Genomic DNA, 25,084 nt, shown 5'->3' on the forward strand with positions numbered 1-25,084 from the left:
GTCTTAGATGAGCGTTACGGGTATCTGTCCTGCTGCCCCGCCATAAGCTCACGCAGGTTGGGACTGTGGCTCACACCCAGTCTGAGCCAGTTAAAGAACAGCCTCAAGAAATGGGAGATCCTAACTTCTCTCTGCATCTTAGGACCTCGGCAACTCCTAGCCTCCCACAAACTACAAAACACTAAGAATCTGATGATGTTACAGCTTCTCTTTGCAAAAATAACAAAACAAAACAAGACAACGCATCCATATGAGATTTCACAGTATGATGAGAGGGAGCGTCTTCAAACTCTCTGGATCTCCCTTGTTCCTAGTATAAGGATTTCCTGTTTCCCATGTAGTGCTGAAAACAGCATAGACTTAGGTGTCTGAAGGCCTTGGATTCAAATCTTGGTCCTGTTACTTACTAACCACCTGACTTGATTAAGTACTTAATTAAACTCTTTAAACCTCAGTATCTGTATGAGGAAAATGAAAAAGAATGCCAGGACTCCTCTTATAGGGGTGGCATGGGGTGTTCAATTATAGCCAACCCCCTTCCTCTGCCCTCCCCTTTGCCTGTATGCCCTCCCTACTTCCAGTGGCCCCCTGGCTATTGGAGCCTGACCAGACATGTGGAAACCAGAACCTGCCCCACCACAAATGTAAGGCCAAGGAGGTCAAAGCCCGTCTGGAATTTTCTCCTCTAAAATATCATCTCCCCTCGGACTGCCATACTAGGCCATTCAGAAAACATGATTCCTCGGGTGGAGATCTTTCTGCACAAGTTTAATGGTCTCTCAGCCTCTCCTGATCAATCTTATCCCTGTTACATGGCCCCACACCCCTCAATGTCCTGAGACCACTCTCTCCTGGTGGGATCTTCCCTCTGAGCAAACCCCCACCTCTTAACCGCTGAAGGCTCATATTTTCCCTGCTTCCAAGCTGTTTCCAAGATTGCAAAATGTTTGATTGTGGAGCCTGTCAAATGTATTCATAATGCAACTTTATTTCTCAGAGAAAATTTCCATGAGAAATCAAAGTCTCAGGAGGGCTGGCGCCCTGCATTTATGATCCTTGGATGTTTTAGAGCTTTCTGGAGGGTTTCTTTATCTTTGCACCCAGATCACGGGGGAGGGGACCCTGGGGAGTAGCATGGGCTGCTGGGGAGGGTGACAGATGAGGAGTCAGAGCATCTGGGGTTTGGATCTGTTGTTTATGAGTGATTGTGTGAGCAGGAGCAAGTTTGCCTACAGTTCAGTCCTTAATGCTCTCTTCCTTCTGCAGTACCTTTGTGATGCCTCCCCCTCAGTCTCCTCTATGGTCCTCCCCTCCAGCTTTCATCTTGTGCCCCTTTCCTATCTCCCTGCGTGAGCCCCTCTGCTCCTGCAGCTCCCAGTGCAGCCCCTCAGGGATGGCTCCTCAGTCACTATCTGTAGCCATTCCAATCTCCAAGTTCATCACCACATGGACATCTTGCTGGTGCCCAAAGATCAGAATCGGTACACCTAGAACCAATCGTTTCTGCAACTCATTCTTTCCCCTAGAGTGCCTGCCTCAGTTATTAGTGCTCATCTTCTCTTGGGGAACAATAGGTCTTGGGAAATGTCTGATCAGCCCCTCCCTCACCGTCTGAACTGGAGGCTGAGATGCCCTCACATCTGCCCATCATGCTCCATGACCACTTGCCTGGACCCTTCCAGAACTCTCCTCCCTAATCTCTTCCACCCATAGCAACCAGCTTTTCCCGTCTCCCACTCACTAACACCAAGGGCTCAGCTGATTGAGGGAATTCTCCATACTTCCCTAAGATAGAAAGATTCAGAGAAAATTATCTCATTAGACCCTTCTGGCCCTATTGGTCTTGAGTTCAGTTGCTGTCTAACTCCACTGCTCGAAACCCTGCAAAAGAGCCTTGCCTCTGGATTCTTTCCCTTTCTCCAGCTCCTCCTAACCATTTCCAGGAGAACTTCTCAAGCATAGAGGAAAGTCTTGTGATGTCCTCCATAAACTATTCCTGCCTGCCTCCCTCTCTGGATTCAAACACCTCCCCAGGGGCTTTCAGTTCAGGGTACACTTTGGTGCTCTGCACCTCCTCACACTCACCAGGCAGGTCCCAACCCACCATGCCTGCATCTTCTCTTCCAGCTGTTGGAGTTTCTTCCCTACTCCCTTTGCTACTTTCTTTGCAGTCCGTCACCTTCTCCTCCGAGGGGTCTGTCTGGTGGACTTGTCCTTATTCTTCAAGGACCATCTGCTCCCCACTTATACATCCACTTATACAAGTCAAGTCTCATACTTCCTCTGGAGTTAAGAGCATTTACACATCCACTCTCCACCCTCCCTTCCCTCCTGTTTATACATCTGCCCCTCACTCACGCATTTGCTCCCCACTTACACATCTACCTTTCAATTACACATCTGCTCCCCACTTATACATGTGCTCCACTTACACATCTGCCTCCCACTTACACATCTGCTCCCTACTTATACACCTACCAGCCACTTACATATCTGCTCCTCACTCACACATCCACCCCTCACTCACACATCCACCCCCCACTTACACATCCACCCCCCCACTTACATATCCACTCCCCACTTACACATCTGCTCCCCACTTATGCATCGACTTCCTACTTGCACACCCACCTCCCATTACACATCCACCCCCCATTTACACATCTGCTCCCCACTTATGCATCGACTTCCTACTTGCACACCCACCTCCCATTACACATCCACCCCCCATTTACACATCTGCTCCCCACTTACATATCTGCCTCCCTCTTACACATCTGTTCTCCCACTTACACATCTGCCTTCCTCTTACATATTCACCTCCACTTACATGTCTGCTTCCCCACTGGACTTTAAGCTCCTTAAAAATCCTGTTATTTCATTCCCAGAACCCAGCACAATGCTGGCACAAAACACAGGCTTAGTAATTACATTTTGATGGAATGGTTCCCCAAATCTATGAAATAACATCTATAACAATCTCTTCATTTGGCATTTGAGACACTTTCTGCTCTAGATCCATCCACTGTTAGTTGTTCCTGTTAAAGCACTTAGGTTACCTGCACCATTCATGCTCCCATGATCATGCCCTAAGCATACCCGTCACCACTGTAGGACTTTCTGCTCCCTAACTTCCACCACTTCTCATCTGTTCTTTGAAGCTCAGCCCAATGATGCTTCTTCCTTTTCCTTATTCTCAAGCCAGGACTCACCTCCTCTTCATAGGAATTCTATAGGCCTTTGATTCACTTTTATGCTTCTTAACATTTTGGACCTTGGAATCAAATGATGAGGTGAATTTAATTCATCTGTGAATTACTTGCTATTTGGGACACTCTGGCCACGTATAGGGTCTCCATCAAGGTTGTACTTCTCATATGTATCATGGGTCTGTTAAGACTCTTAAAATTCATTCATCCCCATTTCTCCTTCTCCACAGCAACTCTCTAGTGGTGACCACCCATCTCTCCCCTGGACCACAGCAAGAGCCTCCTAACCAGTCTTTTTGTGGCCACTGTAGCCAGTAAGCAAACCTGACCAAGTCACCCCCTGCTTAAAATCCTCCATGACTTTCCAGGATTCTTGGGATAAAGGCCCAAACCCCCACTGGGGTCTGTCACCCCTGTGCCCCTCCATGTCCATACCCAGCGTCTCCCCCATGCTCTCTACATATGCTCTCCCTTTCAAGTGCTCTGGATTCCTTCTCACTCAAGGTCCAGGTCAGGCTGTTCCTTTGCAGAGAACATTCTCCTTTTCAGCTTTCCCTAGTGGGTCTGGTGACCCCCTACCCATCCCTCTGAGCTCTGCTCAATTGTCAGTCCTCCTCCTCCTGACTCTACACACACACACCAGCTTCTTTGATTATTTATGCAGCATTTGCCAGTGTGTCAACCTCTTGGCATAATTATTTGGGCAGAGGCTATGTCTCTCCATTCACCACTGTCTTCTCTTTTTGCTTCTTCCACATACACATACCCCTAGCTCAGTGCACAGCAAAGCAGGCACTTGGGCCATAGGTGCTGGTATGCATGTGTTGCCCATAACAGCCTGAAAGAAGGGGCTGCATTTGATTCACTTTGGTTGGGAGCAGGAAGGACACAGTGTATGTGTCCATGTGTAAGGGTGAATATGGGTATATACAAAGTTCTAGCTGGTGGCAGATAAAACAAAAAAACACTAAAGCCCATGTATATAAATTTAAGAAGCAGAATAGGAGTAGCCTGGAGTCAAAGCTCATCTGAGAAAAACAGAAGGTAGACCAAATGCAGGCTTCACTGCAGGCTGTCCCGAGAAATTTGGGAGCAGGGTTTGTTATGGGCCACGGGAGCAGGGTCGGGGGATGGGCAGTTTACAGGCCTGGGCTTCTTCCTCCCAGGATGTGCCTTACATTGTTTACACGAACAGCTTTTAAGATGATAAATAATTTGAATGTAGGGACTGTATTCTATCTATCTTGGTTTCCTCCGCTCCCCATAACAGCTCTTGATAAATAGTAGAAGTTTTGTAAGCATTTGCTGAATTGGATTGAATTTATCCCGATCACCGCCTGGGCCATGGTAAGATTCATTCATTCATTCGACATTTATTGCATGCTTACTGTTCATTTGTTCATTCGACATTTACTGTGCACCCACTGTTTGCCAGGTCTGGAACGACACTGGTGAAGGAAGCAGGTGAGTTTTCTGTGTGCCCAGAGCTCACAGAGCAGAGGGAATTGGACAGTACAGTTAACACTGGGCCAGGAAAGATCAGGAAGCCATGGGATCCCAGAGAAGAGGAAATTAACCAAGACCTGGGATGGAGGTAGTGATCACGGAGGACTTCCTGGAGAAAGTGATTCCTAAGATGAGACTTGACAGAGGAGGAGGAGTCTGCCAAGAAAGGGGGATAAGCACAATGAGTATTTGAGATAGAGAGAAAGTATATGTAGAGGTTGAGAAAATTCTACATCATTCACCCATTCACCATGGCAGAAGTGAAAGGGCTGCCCTGGTAAGAGGAGGTGCTGGGCCAGGCACTTTAAAACATTCATTTTTATTGAGTCTTTAAGATAGCCCTATGAGGCAAAGATCATCATTCTGTTTTTCACATAAGGCTCAGGAAAATAAAGTGATTTGAGGAGATTTGCCCAGCTGGTCAGCAGCTGGGCCAGGTTTCAGACCTATGGCTCAGGTCTTTCTCATCCCATCCCAGCCACTCATGGATGCTGAGGCCATGGAGAAGGAAGGGTAGCTGTGCTGGGGAGACACTGGGAGACCAGACGTGCCAGCCCATCCCCAATGATGTGGCCACAGCTTGCATTCCTAGGCCTGCTGTCTGGTCCCCACTGTAATTAGGATTAGCTGATTGGCTGGGACGGGAGGGGATGTTAGAAAGGCCACCTCTGTAGACAACACTTTTGGCCATAAAGTGTGTTGACCTCTTGTCTTAGTGTTCAAATGAGGCCCCAAACCAATTGCTCTCAGAGCCAGCCTCTGGCTACACAGTTTGGAAGAAGCTCCACAGGCATGAAGGCTTCATTATGTAATTAGATCTTTGGAAAATGAGCTAGCTATTCTTTAGCCACTGCAATCAGAAGGCTTGATTCAAGGCTCCAAGGGGATGGTGAATGGGTATCTCTCTTGCTCATTGCTGCTGCTACATGAAGACTGTGAAACAAGTAGTTTCCAGGGGGTCCCAGCCTCTTGGAGGAGGGAGGAGAGCTTTCCTACCTTTATCTTCCTACAGAAAATAGCTTGGGAGTTAAGGACAGTGTTTCTCAAACCTGAGTGTGCCTCAGGATCACTGGGTGGGCTTGTTAAAACACAGATTGCAGGGCCTTACCCCCTAGGTTTCTATTGAGTTGGTTTTGGGTGGGCCTGAGAATTTGCATTTTAAACAAGTTCCCTGGTGATGCTGTTGCTGCTAATCTGGGGACCTCACTTTGAGAACTACTCCCTAGAGTGAACCGAAACACCTGACCCCCAGCTTCCGTGGGTAGACTCCCTACTAGATCCCACAATCAGGGGATCCCTGGGTGGCTCAGCAGTTCAGTGCCTGCCTTTGGCCCAGGGTGTGATCCTGGAGTCCCGGGATCGAGTCCCGCATAGGGCTCCCAGCATGAAGCCTGCTTCTCCCTCCTCCTGTGTCTCTGCCTCTCTCTCTCTCTCTCTATGTCTATCATGAATAAATAAATAAAATCTTTTTTTTAAAAAAAAAAGATCCCACAATCATAGCTGAATTACTTAGCCCTCACATGTGCACAGGGTTTGCAGTGAGCTTCACAATTTAATGAGAGAGGGAAGGTAGGGGTGGTTCTTATTTTTCAGGTTAGGAAGCTGATACCTAAGTTCCCATGGCTTGGAAATAGAGCCAAGTCTAAAACCTGTTGCCCATTAGAATAGCTCACCAGGTTTAAATTTGCACAGGCCGACCTTCAGCAGTAAGCTATTTCCCTTAGCTCAGGAGAGGGGGTCACTAGCTAGTTCTTCCATTCTTCCTGGGCATCCATCCAGCTAGACCGCCTCTCCTACCCTCTTTCTAGTTGGATAAGAACAGCCACCAATTTCTCTCCAGTAAAATGGAGTGGTAACGACACATATCTCTTCCAAGCCTGGCCCATATTAACCTCCCACATGCTTTGCTCCTAAATGCTTAATTTCCCACCTGTTTATCAATGTCAATTTCCAAGGTGACTTTGGAACTCATGAGAACCTGGGCCCCCTCTATGTGTGTGGAAGAGGATCACCCATGAATTGAATAGCTACCCAGAACTCTATGTAATAAACCCCTACTGTACTAAGCCACTAATTTTGAGATCCATTTGTTTCAGCTGCCTAACCTGCTCTAATTAAAATGGTTGGTTTCCTCATAGTATGATCCAATTCTCGTACCAAAATCACTTGCTTTCTAAGAACGTAGATTTCTCTGCCATCCCCCATTCCTACTGAAATGGATTCCTGGGGCTGCACAGTTGGTAAATCTATATTTTGAAAAGAATCCTGGGAGTTCTTATGTACAATGAAGACTGACAACTGTATTCTAGATCTGGAGTTGGCAAACGATGGCCCGTGGCCAAATGTTGGCCTGCCACCTGTTTTTATATAGCCAGGGAGCTAAGAACAGGTTTTACATTTTTAAATGGTTAGACACATCAGAGGGAGAATAACAGAATAATATTTTGTGACCATGTGAAAAGTATCACTGGAATACAGCCATGTTCACTTGTTTATATACTGTTTTTGACTGCTTTGGGGCTTCAACTGCAGCTTGAGCAGTTACAACAGAGACCATATGGCCTACAGAGTCTGAAATATTTACTCCCTGGCCCTTTACAGGAAGTTTGCTGACCCATGTGCTAGATCTTAAAACTCCACTTTAGAAGGTGCCTTCTGTTGAATGGTAATGTGTAGCTATGGCATCATAACCTGTAGACTTAGAGTCTCCGTGGCATGGACAAATGAGGACAAATATTACCATTCATTCATTCATTTATTTATTCTTTTAGTAAACATGTATTAGATGCTCTTGAAGTGCTGGGCATTGAGATGCAAAAGAGAACATGGTAGGTGAATAATACATAAGCTTGGCAATTATGCTTTTTCCATTATAATGACACTCATTATTAAATAAAACGCTAAACATTAACTAACTTCTATTTACTGTATAACCGTGTTACATACTGTTGCTCAGGGATTTTTAAGGAAAACATTAATAAAAAGGCTCAGGGGATCCCTGGGTGGCTCAGTGGTTTAGCGCCTGCCTTTGGCTCAGGGCGTGATCCTGGAGTCCCGGGAGAGAGTCCCACATCGGGCTCCCTGCATGGAGCCTGCTTCTCCCTCTGCCTGTGTCTCTGCCTCTGTGTGTGTATGTGTGTGTGTGTGTGTGTGTCTTTCATGAATAAATAAATAAAATCTTTAAAAAAAATTAAAAAATAAAAAAAGCTCACACTAGGAGATGAGTGCAGCTATTGAAGATCCTGCATTTCCTAGGAATAGTGAACAGTGGAGACTGTACTGGAAGCAGTTGGAGACAGAGTCAGAGAATTCTCTGAATTCTTTTTCAATATGGAACATTATGACCCAGTAGAAGAAGCAAAAATGTCTCGAAGGACAACATATAACAGGAACAGCAGAAGGGGAAGAGAATCTAGAATTCCTAGAGATCACATAGGGGAGAGAGATGTGAACTGGATATATCTGATATATCTGAGTAGCATGGCCCTGGCTACTCATCAAGCTCAATGGCAAGAGGGGAGCAGTTTTGCGTTATGAGTTAGAATTAAGTTCTAGGTACCTCTTGAGTCCCGTCTCTCCCTACTTTTTATTTTCATTTGTGCATGCCACAACAGGTAGGCCAGTCAGAACAAGTTGAATAATCAATTCACGTGATGCTGAGGGCAAGGAAGATAGAAAGCCAACTCTAGTGTGATCTGAACAGAAATTAATGTCTGAAGGCTCTAGTCTAGAGTTGGAGTATAGGTAAGTTGGAAAAGTTTTCTAGGTAGAAATCTAGGTATACTGATACCTAGAATCTAGGTATACTGATTTTCAGTATAAGTAGAGTCTACATTTTAGGTCAAAAAGGTACATATAACTCAATAAAATGAGTTCCTAAAGCAGGATCCCTTTTTAGAAGAAAGAGTCAGATGAAAACAAAGTGATAGTGTCTTGCCACCACCACTTAACCTGATCTAGACTTCAGGGTCAAGCCTTAGTTCTGATGTACACAGCTTAAAGTCAAGGCTAGAGCCAGGACAGAAGTTCAGACAAGCACTGGAGTCCAAATAGGGAGGCTCGGCACTCAAGAGGTACCTAGGACTGATTCTCACTCATAAAACGAAACTGCTTCCTTGGAGCTTAAGGTATAGCTAGCTAGCTGACAAAGTTCCAGGTAAAATGATGTAAAAGAAATCACTGGGGGGACTTGTAGAAAAGTTCCTCAAAGAGCACTGATTTAAGAAGGCAGGATATCTTTTTCCCCTTCCTTCCTTCCTGCAACCTCCCAGAATACAGATGTTGCAGCAGCCATCCTGGGCGTTGAGGTGACTTTGAGATTGGAAGCATATGCTAGGATATAGTGTTGCTGAACAGTAGGAGTCTGAGTATCTAATAACCCTGGAGCAGGCACACCAGACTTTGGATGATCTATCTCTACACTTCTTCTGTGTTAGATTAAAAACAATTTCCTATTTTGCTTAAGCCAGTTACTTGGAATTTTCCATTGCATGATGTCAAAATTACTCTCGATACTTCACCCCATTTAGTAGCATTTTCCAACATGTAGTATATGTGTAACTGATAGTACACAAGACAACTTTATTTTATTTTTTTAAGATTTATTTATTTTTGAGAGAGAGTGGGTGTGTGTACACAAGTAGGACGAAGGGCAGAAAGAGAATCTTCAATCAGACTCCCCAATGACCGTAGAGCCCAGAACATACAACCCATGAGATCGTGACTTACGCAGAAACCAAGAGTCAGATGCTTAACCAACTGAGCCACCCAGGTGCCTCAAGACAACTTTAGGTAGTTATTAGCTCAGACAAGCATGGGTCTATGATGATGTATGTATTTTAATACATACTAGAGAAAATATAGCCAGCACTTCAAAACTGTGATTTAAAATTTTTTTAATTAAAAATTAAATTAAATTTAAAAATTTTAAGTTTTTTTTTTTAAAAAAAGAAAGTAGAATTGGAATGACTGAATGTTTGCAAGCAGTGCCATAGGGAATGGGGCTGAGATTGGACCTGTCTTGTTTGGGCTTACCTTGCCCATGGCAGATTCTCAGTAAATGTCCAAATGAATGACAACATACATAACTATCTTCATGACTGGCTCCAGTTTTTCCCAGCACACCTGTTGCCTCTCCTGTAGCCCACTCTCTCCAGTGCCCCCGAAGAAAGACCCTAAGCTTTTTCCTTGTATGTTTTCTCCAATCTTCTAATATGCAATTTTTCTTTCCAAAGCACAGGGAAGCAACCTGCTCTTAGGGCTTTTATTTTTCAGGTTTTATTAAACGGAGCTATTAGCCTCAGCCATTTTACAATTCCGTGTTGATCTCTTTCCTGCACTGGCTCATTGGTTGGGCCCCATTTCGTGTGGTTGAAATAAAAGGAAAACTGCCTCCCATATAGAAGATCTATGGCTGCTTGTTTCTCTTGAGCATAAATATATTTATCACCTGTGGCCAGTCAGAGCCCTAAGTTCTTGCACCCTCAGGAAGGAGGAAGGAAAGAGGAATTCCCTCGCTTTCAACCAGCTCGGGTCCCACAAGGCACCTCTCACTCTGGACACCTCCCTTAGTCTGTGCACTGCCCTAAGCTCACCAGAAGACTAACAATGATGCCTCGGGCCTGCAGACTACCTTACAGGTTTCAGAGTGTTTTCAGATCTCCCTCCTGAGTTTCTGCCTGCACAAGCACATATGCTCTCATGCTCACTGGCCACTGCAGAAATCTGAAAAGGGCTGGGAGGAATGTGTAGGTAAGGAGGCTCAGCCTGGAATGGAGGACAAAGGGAATATGCAAGGAGGGGTAGTAACATGCTGGATCCACACTGAGATGAACCATGACATTCATTACAGGAATAGGGCTGAGAGAGCAAATGGGAAGCCCCATGAGTAGCGGTAGTGGATGGTGGAATAAAGGACAATCCAAAGGTCTTGGGTGGGAAGGCTGAACCCACTGAGAACCTGCTAGGGCAGGGTGAGAACAGAGGCTTGTACAAAGTGGCCTGAGGGTAAGAGGTGGGGTGTGGTTGGGAGAGTAATAAGCAAATAGCTCTTTGCATCTGTCACTTCATGTTAGTTCTGTTGGCACACAGAGATGGGAGATGTTCACAACAATGAACTTGTTTTTAAATGTTGGAATCTGTCAGTCTGACCTCCGTAGGTGGTAACTGCCCTACTTGTAAGAACATCCAGTATCAGCAGTATCAGATCTGAGCCTCAGGGCAAGAACCATGGAAGCCAGGTCAGGATAATGCCCTGATTCTACAGGTAAGGTTTATCACTGAGGTTCAATGACTCTTACCCAAGGTTATAGTGATGATGATGACCAGAATCTAGTCCAGATGCAAATCTCCAGGGTCCAAGCCCAGAGCCCTTTCCATTACCCCAGTGCCTGGGCAATTTATGACTCATAAAGTAAGGCATTTGGAATGATTTCTGTACCATAGAAGGTACTTGAAGTTATTTGCTGATGAACTGATTGAGTTGTAACTTTGGTAAGGCCATTATATCCCTTTCGGACTCCTGCCCCTTCAGCATTTCTCTGAGTGGCTGGCATCTCTATCTTCTTGAGTCTTTTCTCCTTGACCTTCATTCAGCTTTGTGGTCCCTCTGATTACTTCTTCATTTCTCTCTTCCTCTTCCAGACAAATCTCATTAAGAGCAGGAATTGAGGGTTGGCTGTAGATCTGCTTTACGTTATACTCCATGCAGTAGAACTAGGTGGGGACAGTGGTGTCTCATCCCCTCTTCCACCCTTTCTTCCTGCATAACTGGCTGAGCACCAGGCTCTGTGGAGGAGCAAATAGGAACTCAGGGGGACAAATGTAGTAATTTTCAAGTAATTTTCCCGTGGATGGGCTCTGGACCCCTTGGAGATTCTGATGAATGATCTAGCTTATCTCCCTCCAAATTGCACATGTTCCCTTTCAACCAAAATTTTGCATGAAATTTCAGGGGTTCTCAAACTCCTCAAACAGCATTCTCAAATGCTCTGGTGGCCCAAGGATCCATGGGTAAGTAGTGGTGTGAGGTCTACGGATGAGCAAACCATGGGTTATGGCTCTATAATGTCCGCAAAGGTGGAGAGGAAGACAAGGCTGGAGCTGCAGATGGGAACTAGGGAGGACAGGGCCTCAGGGCTAGCTTGGGGTGATCCTGGGGAATGTAACATGGAGGGGGAGGACCAGGGGTCCAAACTGGGTCAAGCAGAGACCTTGCAGATATGACAGCACTTGACCTCAGTGTGTCAGTTCTTCCATCTGAAATGGCAAATGGTAACACTTCCCTCACCAGCTCATTGGAAGACTGAGAAGGTAATGAATAGGTGGGACACCCTTGCTCCTGTGTCTGTCATTACAGATCTTGTGCTCCTCCAGAACAGCAGCCTTGCTTGTTACCCTGCATCTCTAGCTGTAGCATAGTGCCTGACAGAGCAGGCACTCCTTACATGCCTTTGAATAACAGGCACCAGACTTGGCACGGTTTGAGCATCTACTGAATACATATTAGATAGAGAGGGATGGAAGAGGGGAGGAAGACACTTGACTCTATCATGAGGTGGGTGACATATCAATTTTGGAATTGCCCAACTTACATAAATAGATGTCTTCCTAATATTATACCTGTGTGTATTGAAGTCTGATAAGAAAAATCCTATTCTAATGACTTTGATGATAATTTCAGACATACTTCGCTTCTATTTCCTCTTGATTGAAAATCGGGAGTTACCTAATATATTGGCCCCTAGAGCATTTTTCCTTATATATAAGAAAAAAGAAATGCTCAGAAAATCAGCTTTTAAGTGCATCAATAATAATGTGGGGTGGGGGATAGGATCACTGGTAAACCTTACATTTCAAAAGACTGTCATTTGCCAAGAGGAGACTCTTCGAATATCTCACCTGCTCACCTGCAGAGCCTCAGGCAGGGGGAAGAGCAGGAGAGCGCTTGCAGCCCAGCTTCTGAATTGAATTATTAGCTCATTTTTAGGCTTTAGGAAAAGCACAACCTTGCAAGATTAAGTGGCTTGCCCAAGGTCACTCAGCAAGTTCACTGTGGAGCAGAGCAGTGACCATTGCTGCTACAAATGAGTATTTAGAGAAAAACCATAGTTTCATAAAACCACGGTGATTTATAATGTAAAAAATCCTCCTCTCTGTTCTCAGCTCTTTCTGAGCTTTGCTGTGAGACAATGTTTACAGAGGAAAGATGAGAACAACTTGACACACCTGGGTCAAAATCCCAGCCCTGCATTCCGGGCTGTGACGCCCATGCCCTTCTTGGTCCAGCCTCCATGTCCTGGGTCTGTGTGGTCTCCACTTGTAGGTCAGTTGGGCCCTGCTCCTGGAGCTGAGTGTTGGGAAATTAGAAGAATCCAGAGAAAAGTTGCCACGGCAACAGGAGAGTGAGTAGTGGCGGCTGCTATGGAAGGTGATCTATGGCTCAGAGCACGTCAGAGGGTTTGTTTGCTTCCCATCTGGGCCCTTTAAACTCCTGGGCATGTGTTGGAGGAATGTTAATGCTACCCCCTGCCTCATCTCACTCTTTTCTAGGGCAGCCACCTGGGCTCTGGGCACCACCCACTGCCAGCCTCCCTGAGCTAGTGGCCAGGGAAGTCTGGGGAGCTGCTTTGGTTTTCAGCCGCTTTCTTCACTAGGTAATTGTCACATCACATCTCAGAGCTGGAAGGAGTCTCTGAGACCTTTTTGGCCCAATACTCTCCTTTGACATTCAGGGAAACTGAGGCCCAGAGAAGGACAGTGATCTGTTGAGAAACACACTGTGGATGTGGATGTCTTGGTCTGCTCATGCACCATAACAAAATCCACAGATTGAGTGATTTCAATAACTGGCATTTATCTCTCACAGTCCTGGAGTCCAGGAAGTCCAGGATTAAGGTCCCGGCTGATTTGATTCCTGGTGAGGGTTTTCTGTCCACTTGCAGATGGCTGCTTTCTCTGTATGTGCTCACACGGCCTTTCCTCAGGGAATACTCCTGGAGAGGGGGTGAGCTCTCTGGGTCTTTCCTTAAAGGGACATGGATTCATCATGAGAACCCCACCCTCATGACTTCATCCAAACCTAATTACCACCTAAAGGTCCCATCTCCAAATACCATCACCCTGGGGGCTAGGGCTTTAGTACATGAATTTGGAGGGACACAAAGTTTCAGTCTATAACAATGAGTCCAGCACTTTTTCTGCAGCACTGTACTGCTTCTCTAATGCAAGTCAGAAGGGCAGTTTAGAGGCAGGAACCTTAACACAGTGACCTTGGCCAAGTCACTTCCCCTCCTGGGCCTCAGTTGCCTATTCTCATAAGTGTGGGGTTGGACTTAATGATCTGTGATTCTCTGCTTTGTTTATGGAAATGACATTTAACCTTTTAATGACTTAAAGGTAGGTCAGAGTGAGACTCTCAAACCAAATCCTATGATCCCACTAATTTTTCCTGTGTCTACCCAGAAGCAATAGCTGATCTCAGGAGCCAACCAGGGACTTGGTCATGAAGATTCCTCCATTACAGCGTTCAAGTGCCGTGACACTTTTCACACTGCATAATTATCATTTGTCATCTGCCTCCTCAGTGGAACATAGGCTTCTCTGGCAAGAAATGGGTCTTGCTTTCCTTTGGCACCCTGGTGTCTCCTATAGAGCTTGACACACAGCAAGTACTCAGGTAGCCTTTATGAGATGCATTAATAAACCCCACTTTACAAGATTCAGTCCTTGGAGTCCAAGGGAGTTGTCTAAAAGAAAATCTTCAAGCCCAAGCTGTAAGTGCCTGTTACCCACTGTATTTACTAGCTTGTCAGTTCCTTCTACTAAGAGGCAATCCATGGGCTGCTCACCAGCCTGAGAATCAGAAGACCCTCCAATGAGCCTATTTCTGGGGAAGCCATTTCTTCTCTCTGGCATTAGCTCTAATGAGAGGTTTGGGCATGATGGTCCCTTTCATCTTTAATTGCCCATAATCCCAAGATATCCAATCAGCAGTCAACAGATAGCAAGCATAGTCACTAAGGTTAGAATGGGAAGGTAGAATATTTTATTGTTTTAAAGGGTTTTTTTTTTTAATTTATTTATTCATGAGAGACACACAGAGAGAGGCAGAGACACAGGCAGAGGGAGAAGCAGGCTCCATGCAGGGAGCCTGATGTGGGACTCCATCCCGGGACTCCAGGACCACATCCTGGGCCAAAGGCAGGTGCTAAACCTCTGAGCCACCCAGGGATCCCCTGTTTTAAAGTTTAATTACAGCTGAATCTTTGGAACAAGAGCAGTAACATGGTGGGACTCACCCAGAGGGGCTCAATCAATTGTCCAGCTAAGTTGGGAGGAGCAGGCAAAGACCACAGGTCAAGTTCAAGTTGATGAACGAAGGCAGGTTGGAGCAAGCATGTGTGTCCTAGAGGTCAGGATCAGTGACTAGGTGGACAAGGTTGATCTAGAGCAGATGCTGTCTGCTTCCTACTCACGAACCCTCCTAGGAGGAATGGGGAGCATCAAAGCCAACAGCTGAACCTTACTCTTGATGACACTAAGACAACTTCATTATCATTTACTCTTGGAGATGATCTTAGTAATTATCAACCCACTGACTTTATCTGAATTAAATCACAAGTTTTAAGCTAGTTTTATGATTGCATAATTCTGGAGAAAGCCCAAACTCTTCAGTACAGCATTTAAGGCTCTCCACTCTCCCTTTCTCCTGAGATGCTCTGAGCTCCTCTCAGTTCATTAGAGGTACCATATTGTCTCATGCCCTATACGTGTGCTCCCTCCCTTCTCTCATATTTTCCTCGCTAATTTTCTCTTATGGCTCAAAACTCAGTTCAGGCTTCACTTCCTCCAGGAAGCCTTCTTTGAGTTCTCCTTCCTTAAATCTAGATCAAGGATCCTATTACAGGTTCCCACTGCTCACAGTTTTCTCTTTTATAATACTCACTAAAATATTTCTTTATTTCATTGCTTTCCACTAGGAACACTCAAGGGTGGGGGCTCTTTACTGCTTATCTTCAAGGCCAAGCACAGCACAATAATCAATGAATATTTTTTAAGTGAACAAATGGATGACAAATAAAAAAGTGGAATATAGCTTTCAAGGTCCAACTATAGTATTTCTATCAGCACAGGACAAAAATGGTTGGGCTTTAGGTCCTTGAGAACCTCATACACTCCATTAATGAATAATGAGAAATGTTTGCAATTAGCATACTCTTTGCTGGGTGGGAAATGCTGTGGGTGGCAAATATACACACTTTCAGTGTTTTATGTACTCAGCATTACCTATGCTTACATGATTTAGCAAATACTGTGCATGTACTATGTGGTGGATACTTTAGGAAATACTAGAATTCAGCTAGCCATAGGGTCTCCACCAGGCCCTTTTGCATGGTAATGGAGAGTGGAGGAAGACCTTTTGCAGTTTCTTAGTGAATCTGTGTGCTCCAACATGCTGGTGTTTCCTTTGGGGAACTCTAATAGGAAATGCATTTTTTGTGAGTTTGGTTGAGCAGGGAGGATGCCAGAGGCTCAAAGGTGGGAGGGTAGGGTAGGGCAAGGAAGATGTTGAGGGTGAAATTGCATAATATACAGAGGATAAACTCTATGAACTCCCTTGAGGAATATTCTGGTGGGGAAGACAGTCGTTCAAGTGCTGGTAGTACTACCCCTCTGGCATTTCACCTCTCCCTGGAGGTGCTCCCACTTTGATCCTTCTTCTGCCTCTATCTGTGAAAGAATCTCACTCAACATAAATACAAAACGCTCTAGGGCTGAGCTAAGAGGAGCTCTCCAGAGAAAGGTGGGATGGGAGGGGCAATGCATCTTTGCTGCCCTGAGTTTGCCTCCCTGCTGGGGGTTCATGCTGATACCCGCTCTCCTTCCTGCTTGTTGTTAGGGAGACCTATTCCTCCCTGCCTCTTACTCAGCTGTGAGAAAAATCAGAGCCACCTTTTGGGTTTTCTCGGCATCACAGACATAGGCTTAGTTTTCAGAAAGATCTTTACCAAAAAGTATGGGAAATTGACAGAGACAATACTTTTACCATCCCTAAAAAAAACCTCACAAAGCAAAGCAGTAATACAGCCAAGACAGAGACCTCAACACTCCTGTCCATCATAGCTGGCCAACCAGAAAATGCTTCACGCTTCTCTAAAGGAATATGCCAAGTACCCCTTCGTCTAAGCTGTGGGTGTTCCCATCTCTAGTCCTGTCCTTTCAAGGGGAGACCCAGAGTCTGTGCTTTTGTGGTTTCACACACACTAACCAATGCAGCATGAGAAAGTACCACAGAGAGGAGACTGGACATGGAGCCCGGTTGTATTTTATTTTTTTATTTTATTTTATTTTATTTTATTTTATTTTATTTTATTTTATTTTATTTTATTTTATTATTTTATTTTATTTTATTTTATTATTTTATTTTTTTTCCGATTGTATTTTATAAGATTGCTTCACATATATGTGTCCCATTCCACATGTTCTTCTTACAGTGTGACATCGACACTCATTCAGCAAGAAGTAAGATTTATATTCCCTCTTCTTGAACTTGGTGGACCTTTGTAACTTCCTTGATTAGCAGAACATTGTGGTAGGGCATTGCGTGACTTCTGAGCCTAGGTCACAAAAAGTGATAGGGTTTTCACCTGCTGTCAATTTGCACATTGGGGGTCCTAAGCAGACACGTGAGAAGTCTGGATACCCTAAAGCTGCCATGTTGGAGAGACAACATAGAGAAGCCACATAGAGACAGAAAGAGATGCTCACAGAGCCCCAGCTGCTGGCTATCTGAGTCTTCCCAGTATCAACCGCCAGTGAATGAACCTTCAGATGATTCTAATTTCCAGTTCTGGAGGCTTCCAACTGATGGCCCACACATCAAAGTTCAGAGAAAAGACTTTCCTGTTGTGTCCTATTGAATTCTTGACCCCCAATCTGTAAGCATAATAAGTGGTTGTTTTAAGCCCATTAAGAATTGGGGCAATTTTTTATGAAGTATTAGATTAATCAGAGCAAATTTGGAGAGCATTTTTCGCAGCTTCAGTGCTGAGCTGCTTGTCGAGTTCCATCACCGTCTACTTTCCATCTTGCTGTTGACCCTTGGTACCTTTCACTTCTTGATTCCTCCCCATTTAAGGCTTCATCTTGCCCCTTTGTTTGGATGTTGCTTTTTTGGCCACCATCTTTATATTCCTCACTGGTGATGAAATTTCTGCATCTGCTGGCTTTCCTCCTCTGCTCTCTCTTTCTACCATCTTAGTTCAAGGTCCTCCATCATGGCACAGACTTTTCATGTGAGGCCCTGGAGAAGGGCCTGGATACCAGGCATTGGACAGTTTGGAAGGAAATGTTCTCTTTGGTTGTCTTAGCTCAGGCTTGCATTAACAGAATATAACAGAATACCATAGAATGGGTGGCTTAAACATTTGTTTCTCACAATTCTGGAGGCTGGGAAGTCCAAGATCAAGGCATCAGCTAATTCACTTCCTGGTGAGAGCTCTCTTTTTGGCTTGCAGCCAGCTGCCTTCTTGCTGTGATCTTAACATGACAAAGAATAAGCAAGCTCTGCTCTCTTCTTATAAGACTACTGATCCCATTTTGTAAGCTCCACATTCGGGACTCTAATACCTCCTAAAGGCCACACCTCCAAATACCATCATGTTAGGGCTTCAACATACAAATTGTGGGAGAATACACACATTCAGTCTATAATACTCATGAACCTCACCTTCTCAGGCAATACTCACCAAAACTTAAACTGTCCAGACACAACCCCACAACCTTCTTATTCTTCAGGGATAGAGAAAAGAGATTGGAGGTGCAGATGACAAGATCTTTCTGTTTCCCAATGAAGACCACCATAAGTAAAACACTGGGAGCAAATGCAAAGAGACCCCAGGGACCAAAATATCCAAAGATGTTAAGTGTCCCAATCAAATATCCATTGCTAAGAAGTTCTCCCAGGGAGTCAAGTAAGGGCCTGTCCCAGATCCTCCTTTTCCGGAAGTGATGGACTTGACACATGAGGAGCCAAGAAAAGTTTAGAGTAGGGAATGTCTCTGGGACCTGAATCCACTTTGAGAATGAGCTAGATGCTTTGGAAAAGTGATGGATGAGCCTGAGTCACCTAGTTGGAAAGAATCCAGAGGTAGGAATCAGACAAGATGAAGTCCTTGCTCTCCCCTTGCTTTCTCCGTGTGACTGCAGACAAGTCACTTTACCTCCTTGAAACTTCCTTTCCTTTCTGTGAGTGGGAGTAACTCCAGACTGTTTGTCTCTTCCTGGGCTGTTCTGGGGATCCGATGACATAATGCACAGGAAGATGCTTTAATTGTACGCTTACAACATGCCATACTGTGTGCGGGGCACTCTACCCATATTATGTCACTTACTCCTCATAATAATCTTACAAAATAGGACTCATCACCCCATGTTATAGCTAAGGAAGCAGGACAGAGAGGCCCTACGACTCACCCAAGGTCACTCAGGTAGTAAGAGGTGGACCTGATATTCCAGTTCAAATGTACCTGGTGCTGGGTGCTGAAGACAATGTTCTTTCTGTTAGAGCACGGTTACAGCTATTGTTGTTGTTGATTGTATGCCTCTTCTATGATCCATAGTCTTAGTGCAGGACACATAGTGGTGCTTGGGCATCACGAAAGGGTACCCGATTGTTGTCAATTTTCTTCACTTTCAACCCCATGAGTCACATCCCAAATGAATTAACCAGATTTCTGCAGGGCTGTCTTTCAAGGAGGTCTCAATTCCTAATATCAAGGTCCTGAGGAACACGGGGCCAGAAATGATGCCCCCAATGATGCTGATGAGAAGACTATTTCTAGGCTCTGCTGATGGCATTAGTGAGGTGAGACAGCATCCTCTAGAACATCCACCCTGGGAATGGCTGATGTGAGGCTCAGTCCCTGTAACTGAGGGGGCAAAAAAAAAGGAGTCTATAATGCAAGCCTGAACAACCTTTCCAGATTGGATTGAGCATAATTCCAGCACATTCCCCCATCCAAAATGCTCCATAATTGCCTTTTCTGCTCAAAGAACAAAGTCCCTAAATGGGCAGCCTAGCATCACTGGCAAAATAAGTAGCTAGGCATGCATGCCACACTTTGCTTTCCAATAAATTAGCCTGGAATGTGTGGATTCCGACCACAGAGCATCAACATAAGGGGAAATGGAAATGCAGGTGCAAGACTTTCATCAAGGATAGGTCTCCTGCTGGGGGGAGGCTAGAGGGAGGGAGCTCTGGCTCCCTAGCAATCCAAACCAGGTCAGGGCAATGTCACTCAAAGACCTTGGCCCATCTTTGGAAGCAGGTTGGAGGGAGGGGCATAGGGATTCCATGTCTCTCAGCTGGAGTGAAACTCAGAAAGTACAAAGCAGATCCTTGATTTGTGTTGGGAAATATATCTCCAGGAACTATTTGATTTGAAGAATCCCTACTGGGATCCTTTCTTGAGCACAGCATGGTGGAGTAGAAAAGCAGGACTTGGGAGAGCTTTGCAACTGTTATTTAGGAGCCTGCCACTGGGGCAAGTTCCCAGCTGTGTGTGTGTGTGTGTGTGTGTGTGTGTATACATGTGCAGAAGTGAGCAGGAAGCAAGCATTGTCAAAAACAAGAGGCTTATGGGAAGGTACCACATCATTGATTGCACTGCAAACAGCTAAAAAAAATACAACAGAAAGCCAGTTGGCCTTTTTGAAGCCCAGTGGCAATCTTATTAAAATCTTCCCTTCCCCTCCCCCAAGACTTGGTTTTTACATCTTAACTTTGCAGCTTACTTACTCCTGTGACCTAGTTATGTTACATACTTACCCTGCACCTCAGTTTTTTCACCTGTAAAATGGGATTATTCTATGCTCATCAGGGCAAAGGGAAGGAATCAAATGACAAGACGTGTGTGAAAAGCACTTGCGAACTTTAAATACACTTTAAGATATGCTTTTGAGATGGGTAGAGGGTGAACATAAATGGTAGACAAAAAAAGCAAATTTCAAAGCAGTGTGTTTCCTCTTCATGGGAATGAGGTCTGGAGGGACTCTAATCCTCAGAGATTGTGCCTCAGGGCTCTGAGAAGATTAGTTCCACAGCCTCTGAAATGAATCGGAAATTGAAAAGAGAAAGCTAAAGTGATTGTGTATGTTTATTTGAGTTGGGGACCTGGGAAGAGATCTCTGTGTTATCCCAGGTGGAGGTTAGTGGGGGAAGTCCAGAGGATAGTCATACCATCGGGAGTGTGGAGACCCCAGACAATAGTCTGAGCCCCAGGAGAAATGGGACCAGAAAGAATACTCATGGAAAGAAATCTGCCCGCCTCCCCAGGCTGACCCTCTCCACGTCTCTTGAAGCTAGAACCAAACCAGACGGGATGGTATAGGGGCTGAGCCAGCTCATATACTTTCTGCTCGGAGCACCCATTTTTCAGAGAACTGTAGCAGAGCTGAGTGTGTGGTGGAATGAGGGTGTTGGGGGTGACCATAACAAGTTACGTGGTATTGAGGTGGCGGGCAGCTGGTGTTAGGGCAGAAGGGCTGTTTCCAGTTGCAGGAGAGCCCCCCCCCCCTTTTCTCTCTTCACGTTCCTTGGAACCTCACATTTTATTCAGGTAGGGGCCTGGGGGCTGTCTCCATCAGCAGTGCTCTTGAGCTCTGCTCATGGGCAGTGGTAGGATGGGAGGGGGGCTCAGGATCAGTGTGGGGACTGGTTCTGAACCTCCAATGGCAGAGCTAACAAGCACTACCTGTGAACAAATCTGGAGAGAAAGGACAATATGCCCCTAGATGCCAGACCGCTGATTTGTAATGCAGTCTATAGGGAGTGTGGTACACTTGGACCGAAATGCAGAGGAATAAGTTTCTACACTAGGAAAAAAGGAATGTGGATTTTGGCAGAGCCCTCCCTCAGCATAGTGGTAGATACAGAAGGTGTGAGTGTAAGATTATATGGACCTGTGTGTGGAGTCACAAAGCAGGATTCCAGGAAACAGGTTTAATCCCCAGTTGGCTCCCATGGGGCCTTGAGTCAATCTTTTAACTGATAGAGGAGGAGTCTTTCAATGCTTAAGCACCTTCTCTATGCTGAATAAATTGCTGAACACTTTTGTACAAAGATCATCCTACTTTGAACCATAGCCTGAGAGGTATGAAGAATTATCTTTATTTTAAAAATGAAGAAACTGAAGCCCTGACAGGTTGGGACTCTCGTAGATTCTGCCCTCAATTACATCTCTACTGGGCCTAAGAATCTATATTTAAGAATCTAAGAAATCTGAATTTTTCAAATATTCCTTAGACAATTCTGAGCCCAAGTTGTAATTACTTATTCATTCAATCATCTATTCAAAAGATATTACTGAATGCCTATCATGTTCTAGATACTACTGAGATTGTAGGTACACAACAGGGAACAAAATAGTCCCCATGGAGTTTATGTTCTACTGAGGAGGGAAATTATTTAATGAAGAAAGAAATACATACATAGTATGCCAGATGATGATAAATGCTATTTTGAAAAATAGGTTAAGGGGACAGAGTGGTGTGACGGGGATGTTTGCTCTTTTAACAGGTTGGTCAGGTAAGGCCCCACTGATAGGGTAACATTTGAATAGGGATGAGGGAAACAAGAAAGTGAGCCATGTGGCTCTCTGATGGAAGTATCTTCCAGTAGAGGAAACAGCACACCAAAAGGCCCTGAGGCAGGATTGTGCCAGTATGTTCAAAGAGAAGCAAGTTGGCCTGTGTTCCTGCAACAAAGAGAAGGAGAAGGAGACTAGCAGGAGATGAGGTCAATGAGGCAACAGGCAGACCATGTGGGGCTTTTCAGGCCTTTGTAAAGAGTTCAACTTTCACCATGAATGAGATGGGGAATCATTAAAAGATTATAGCAGCTAAGTGCCACAGTATGTCTTGTATTTTTGGTTGCTATATAAAGAGTGGATTAAAGGGGGTGCAAGAAAAGAAGCAGGGAGACCTGTTAGGAGGCTCTGAAATAATCTACAGGGAGATAATGGTGGCAGGAATCCTGGTGGAAGGAGTGGGGGTAGTGAGAAGCAGACAGATTCTGGAAATATTTTTGAGGGTAGAGCTAATAGACGTAATGTGGATTATGAAAAAGAAAAGCAATGAGAGATGGGTCCAAAGTTTTGGTCTGAGTAACTGAAAGCCTTAAGTAGCAATTTACTGAGATGGAGAAGAGTGAAAGATAAGCAGTTTTGGTCCAAATAAGAATTTGGTTATGGACATACTGAGTTTAGCATGTCTATTAGACATCCAAATGAAGATATTGAATAGGCAGTTAGATTCTTTGAATCTGGAGATCTGGTGATGTCTGGGCTGAAGATATAGATTTGGGAACTGTTAGTATATGGGTGGTGTGTAAAGCCATGAGACTGGATGAGATACTCTAAGGATTAAGAAAAGATGGATGTGCCTTAGGACATTCCAGTGCTTAGAAGTTGGAGAGATGAGGAAAATCAAGTATAAGATTGAGAAGGAATAACCAGTGAGTAAAAGGAGAGTCAAGAGAGAGTAGTGTTTCAAAATCCAAGCAAAGAAGATGTTTCAAAAGCATTTGATGTAAGTAATCAACTATGTCAAATGCTTTTGACAGTCAATGTTGAGACATAAATCTTGGCTGTAGTGTTTAAAAGCATAGAGGTCAAAAAACTGTTTCATGAAATGATGGGGGTTGAGTTCTCAAAGTCTGATTCTGTGCAGTTATAGTGCATGTAAATTTTTTAATCAAAAACATTTATGGAGGTTCTGCATCTGATAGTGAAGGAGTAGCTCTTATTGGACCACCTGTCCCACAGATGACATCTATTGACTCTGGACAAAATATTAAAAAAAAAAACTTGGGACGCTCTCGAGTGGCTCAGAGGTTGAGCGCCTGCCTTTGGCTGAGGGCGTGATCCCGGATTCCTGGGTTCGAGTCCCACATCGGGCTTCCTGCATGGAGCCTGCTTCTCCCTCTGCCTGTGTCTCTGTCTCTCATGAATAAATAAATAAAATAAATGAAAAAAAAACAACTTGAAGGCACTGGAGAGCAACTGAAAACGGGGAGAACTTGAAGAGGGTCTGAATTCAGAAGAAAAGAATGAAACTAGCTGAATTTCACATTTTTATGATTTTTTGCTTAGTGGCAGGACCCGGTTTGCTGTGCTACATGAGGAAACTAAATCTCATATAGAAAATCCTTAGTCTTACTGGCTTGAAAAATCAGAAGACAGAATTCTGGATGAGCACAGCAGCTAGAAAACAGAAGGAGGGAGATACCAGGAAGGAGAGAGCCATAGAGGGGGAGCCCTAAATTTGGTGTATATATTTTTCTCAATTTGTTGGCTGAGCAACCCCGAACTACACATATGCAGAGCAGATCCAAGCAACTCAACTAAGGGAAAAAAATAACTGAACTGAGATTTCAGCTGCTACCCATCACTAGGGAGACAAAGGTTGAGTTCATCCAAGTTAACTGCTTTCTGAAAAAAAAAGAAAAGGTAATATTTAAATGATCATAACAGGATTCAAAATCTCCATAATATATCAACCACAATGCTTAAGATATAGTTCAAAATTACTAGATATTTTGAGAAACAGAAAAATGTGAACCTAGAAAAAAGGCAATAAATGGAAACTGAGCTTGAAATGACCCAGATGTTAAAATTAACAGATGCATTTTAAAGCAGCTATCATAATGTATATAATGTATATACGTATATATATAATGTATATAATGTATTTTAAAGCAGCTATCATAACTTTGCTCAAGGACATAAAGGAAAATACACTTCTAATGATTAAAAAAGATAAAAGAAAAACATCTCAGTAGAGACACAAAGGAGAACCAAATGGAAATTCTAGAACTGAAAAAAATACAACATAAATGATATCTTTTACTGATTTCAATAACAGATCAGAAATTATAAAAGCATTATAAAATTAAAAGAGATTAATATAAATTATTTAATCTAAAAAATAGAGAGGAAAAAACTAGAAAGAAAAATGAACAGATTCAGTGACCTGTAGGACAATGTTGAAAATTCTAACATAGGTGTAATTGGAGTCCCAGAAAGAGATAATAGAAAATAGGACAGAAAAAATAAAAGTGAAGAAATAATCAAAATTTTCCTAAATTTACTAAAGATACACATTTGCAGAGTCAATAAGTTCAGATAGTTCCAAGCAATAATGGAAATGACACCTAAATACATCACAGTAAAATTCCAAACAAAACATTTTCTGAATGCCTTTTATATGCCAGTCACAATTGCACACAGTGTAAATAAAAGAATGAAGCAAATTGATAGTCTCTTCCCTCACAGACCTACATTTTATTGGGGGATTCAGAAAATAAATTA

General features: G+C 44.1%; 1 protein-coding gene and 1 long non-coding RNA gene across 7 annotated transcripts in view; one reads left to right on the forward strand and one right to left on the reverse strand.

Moving 5' to 3' along the window:
• ASIC2 (acid sensing ion channel subunit 2) overlaps positions 1 to 25,084 on the reverse strand; it is a 994,452-nt gene that overhangs the window by 313,208 nt on the left and 656,160 nt on the right. The window lies entirely within an intron of this gene.
• The window catches only part of LOC144286109 (uncharacterized), a 101,445-nt gene continuing 89,465 nt past the window's right edge, over positions 13,105 to 25,084 (forward strand). For 4 of the 5 annotated variants that reach the window (XR_013354211.1, XR_013354212.1, XR_013354209.1 and 1 more), the window contains exons 1-2: positions 13,108 to 13,172; positions 13,266 to 13,369. This is a non-coding gene — a long non-coding RNA (uncharacterized LOC144286109). Of the gene's footprint in view, positions 13,173 to 13,265; positions 13,370 to 25,084 lie in introns of all 5 variants that reach the window. The other variant, XR_013354213.1, reaches the window with a different exon arrangement.

Source organism: Canis aureus, chromosome 16 (genome assembly GCF_053574225.1).
Source record: "Canis aureus isolate CA01 chromosome 16, VMU_Caureus_v.1.0, whole genome shotgun sequence".
NCBI lineage: Eukaryota > Metazoa > Chordata > Mammalia > Carnivora > Canidae > Canis > Canis aureus.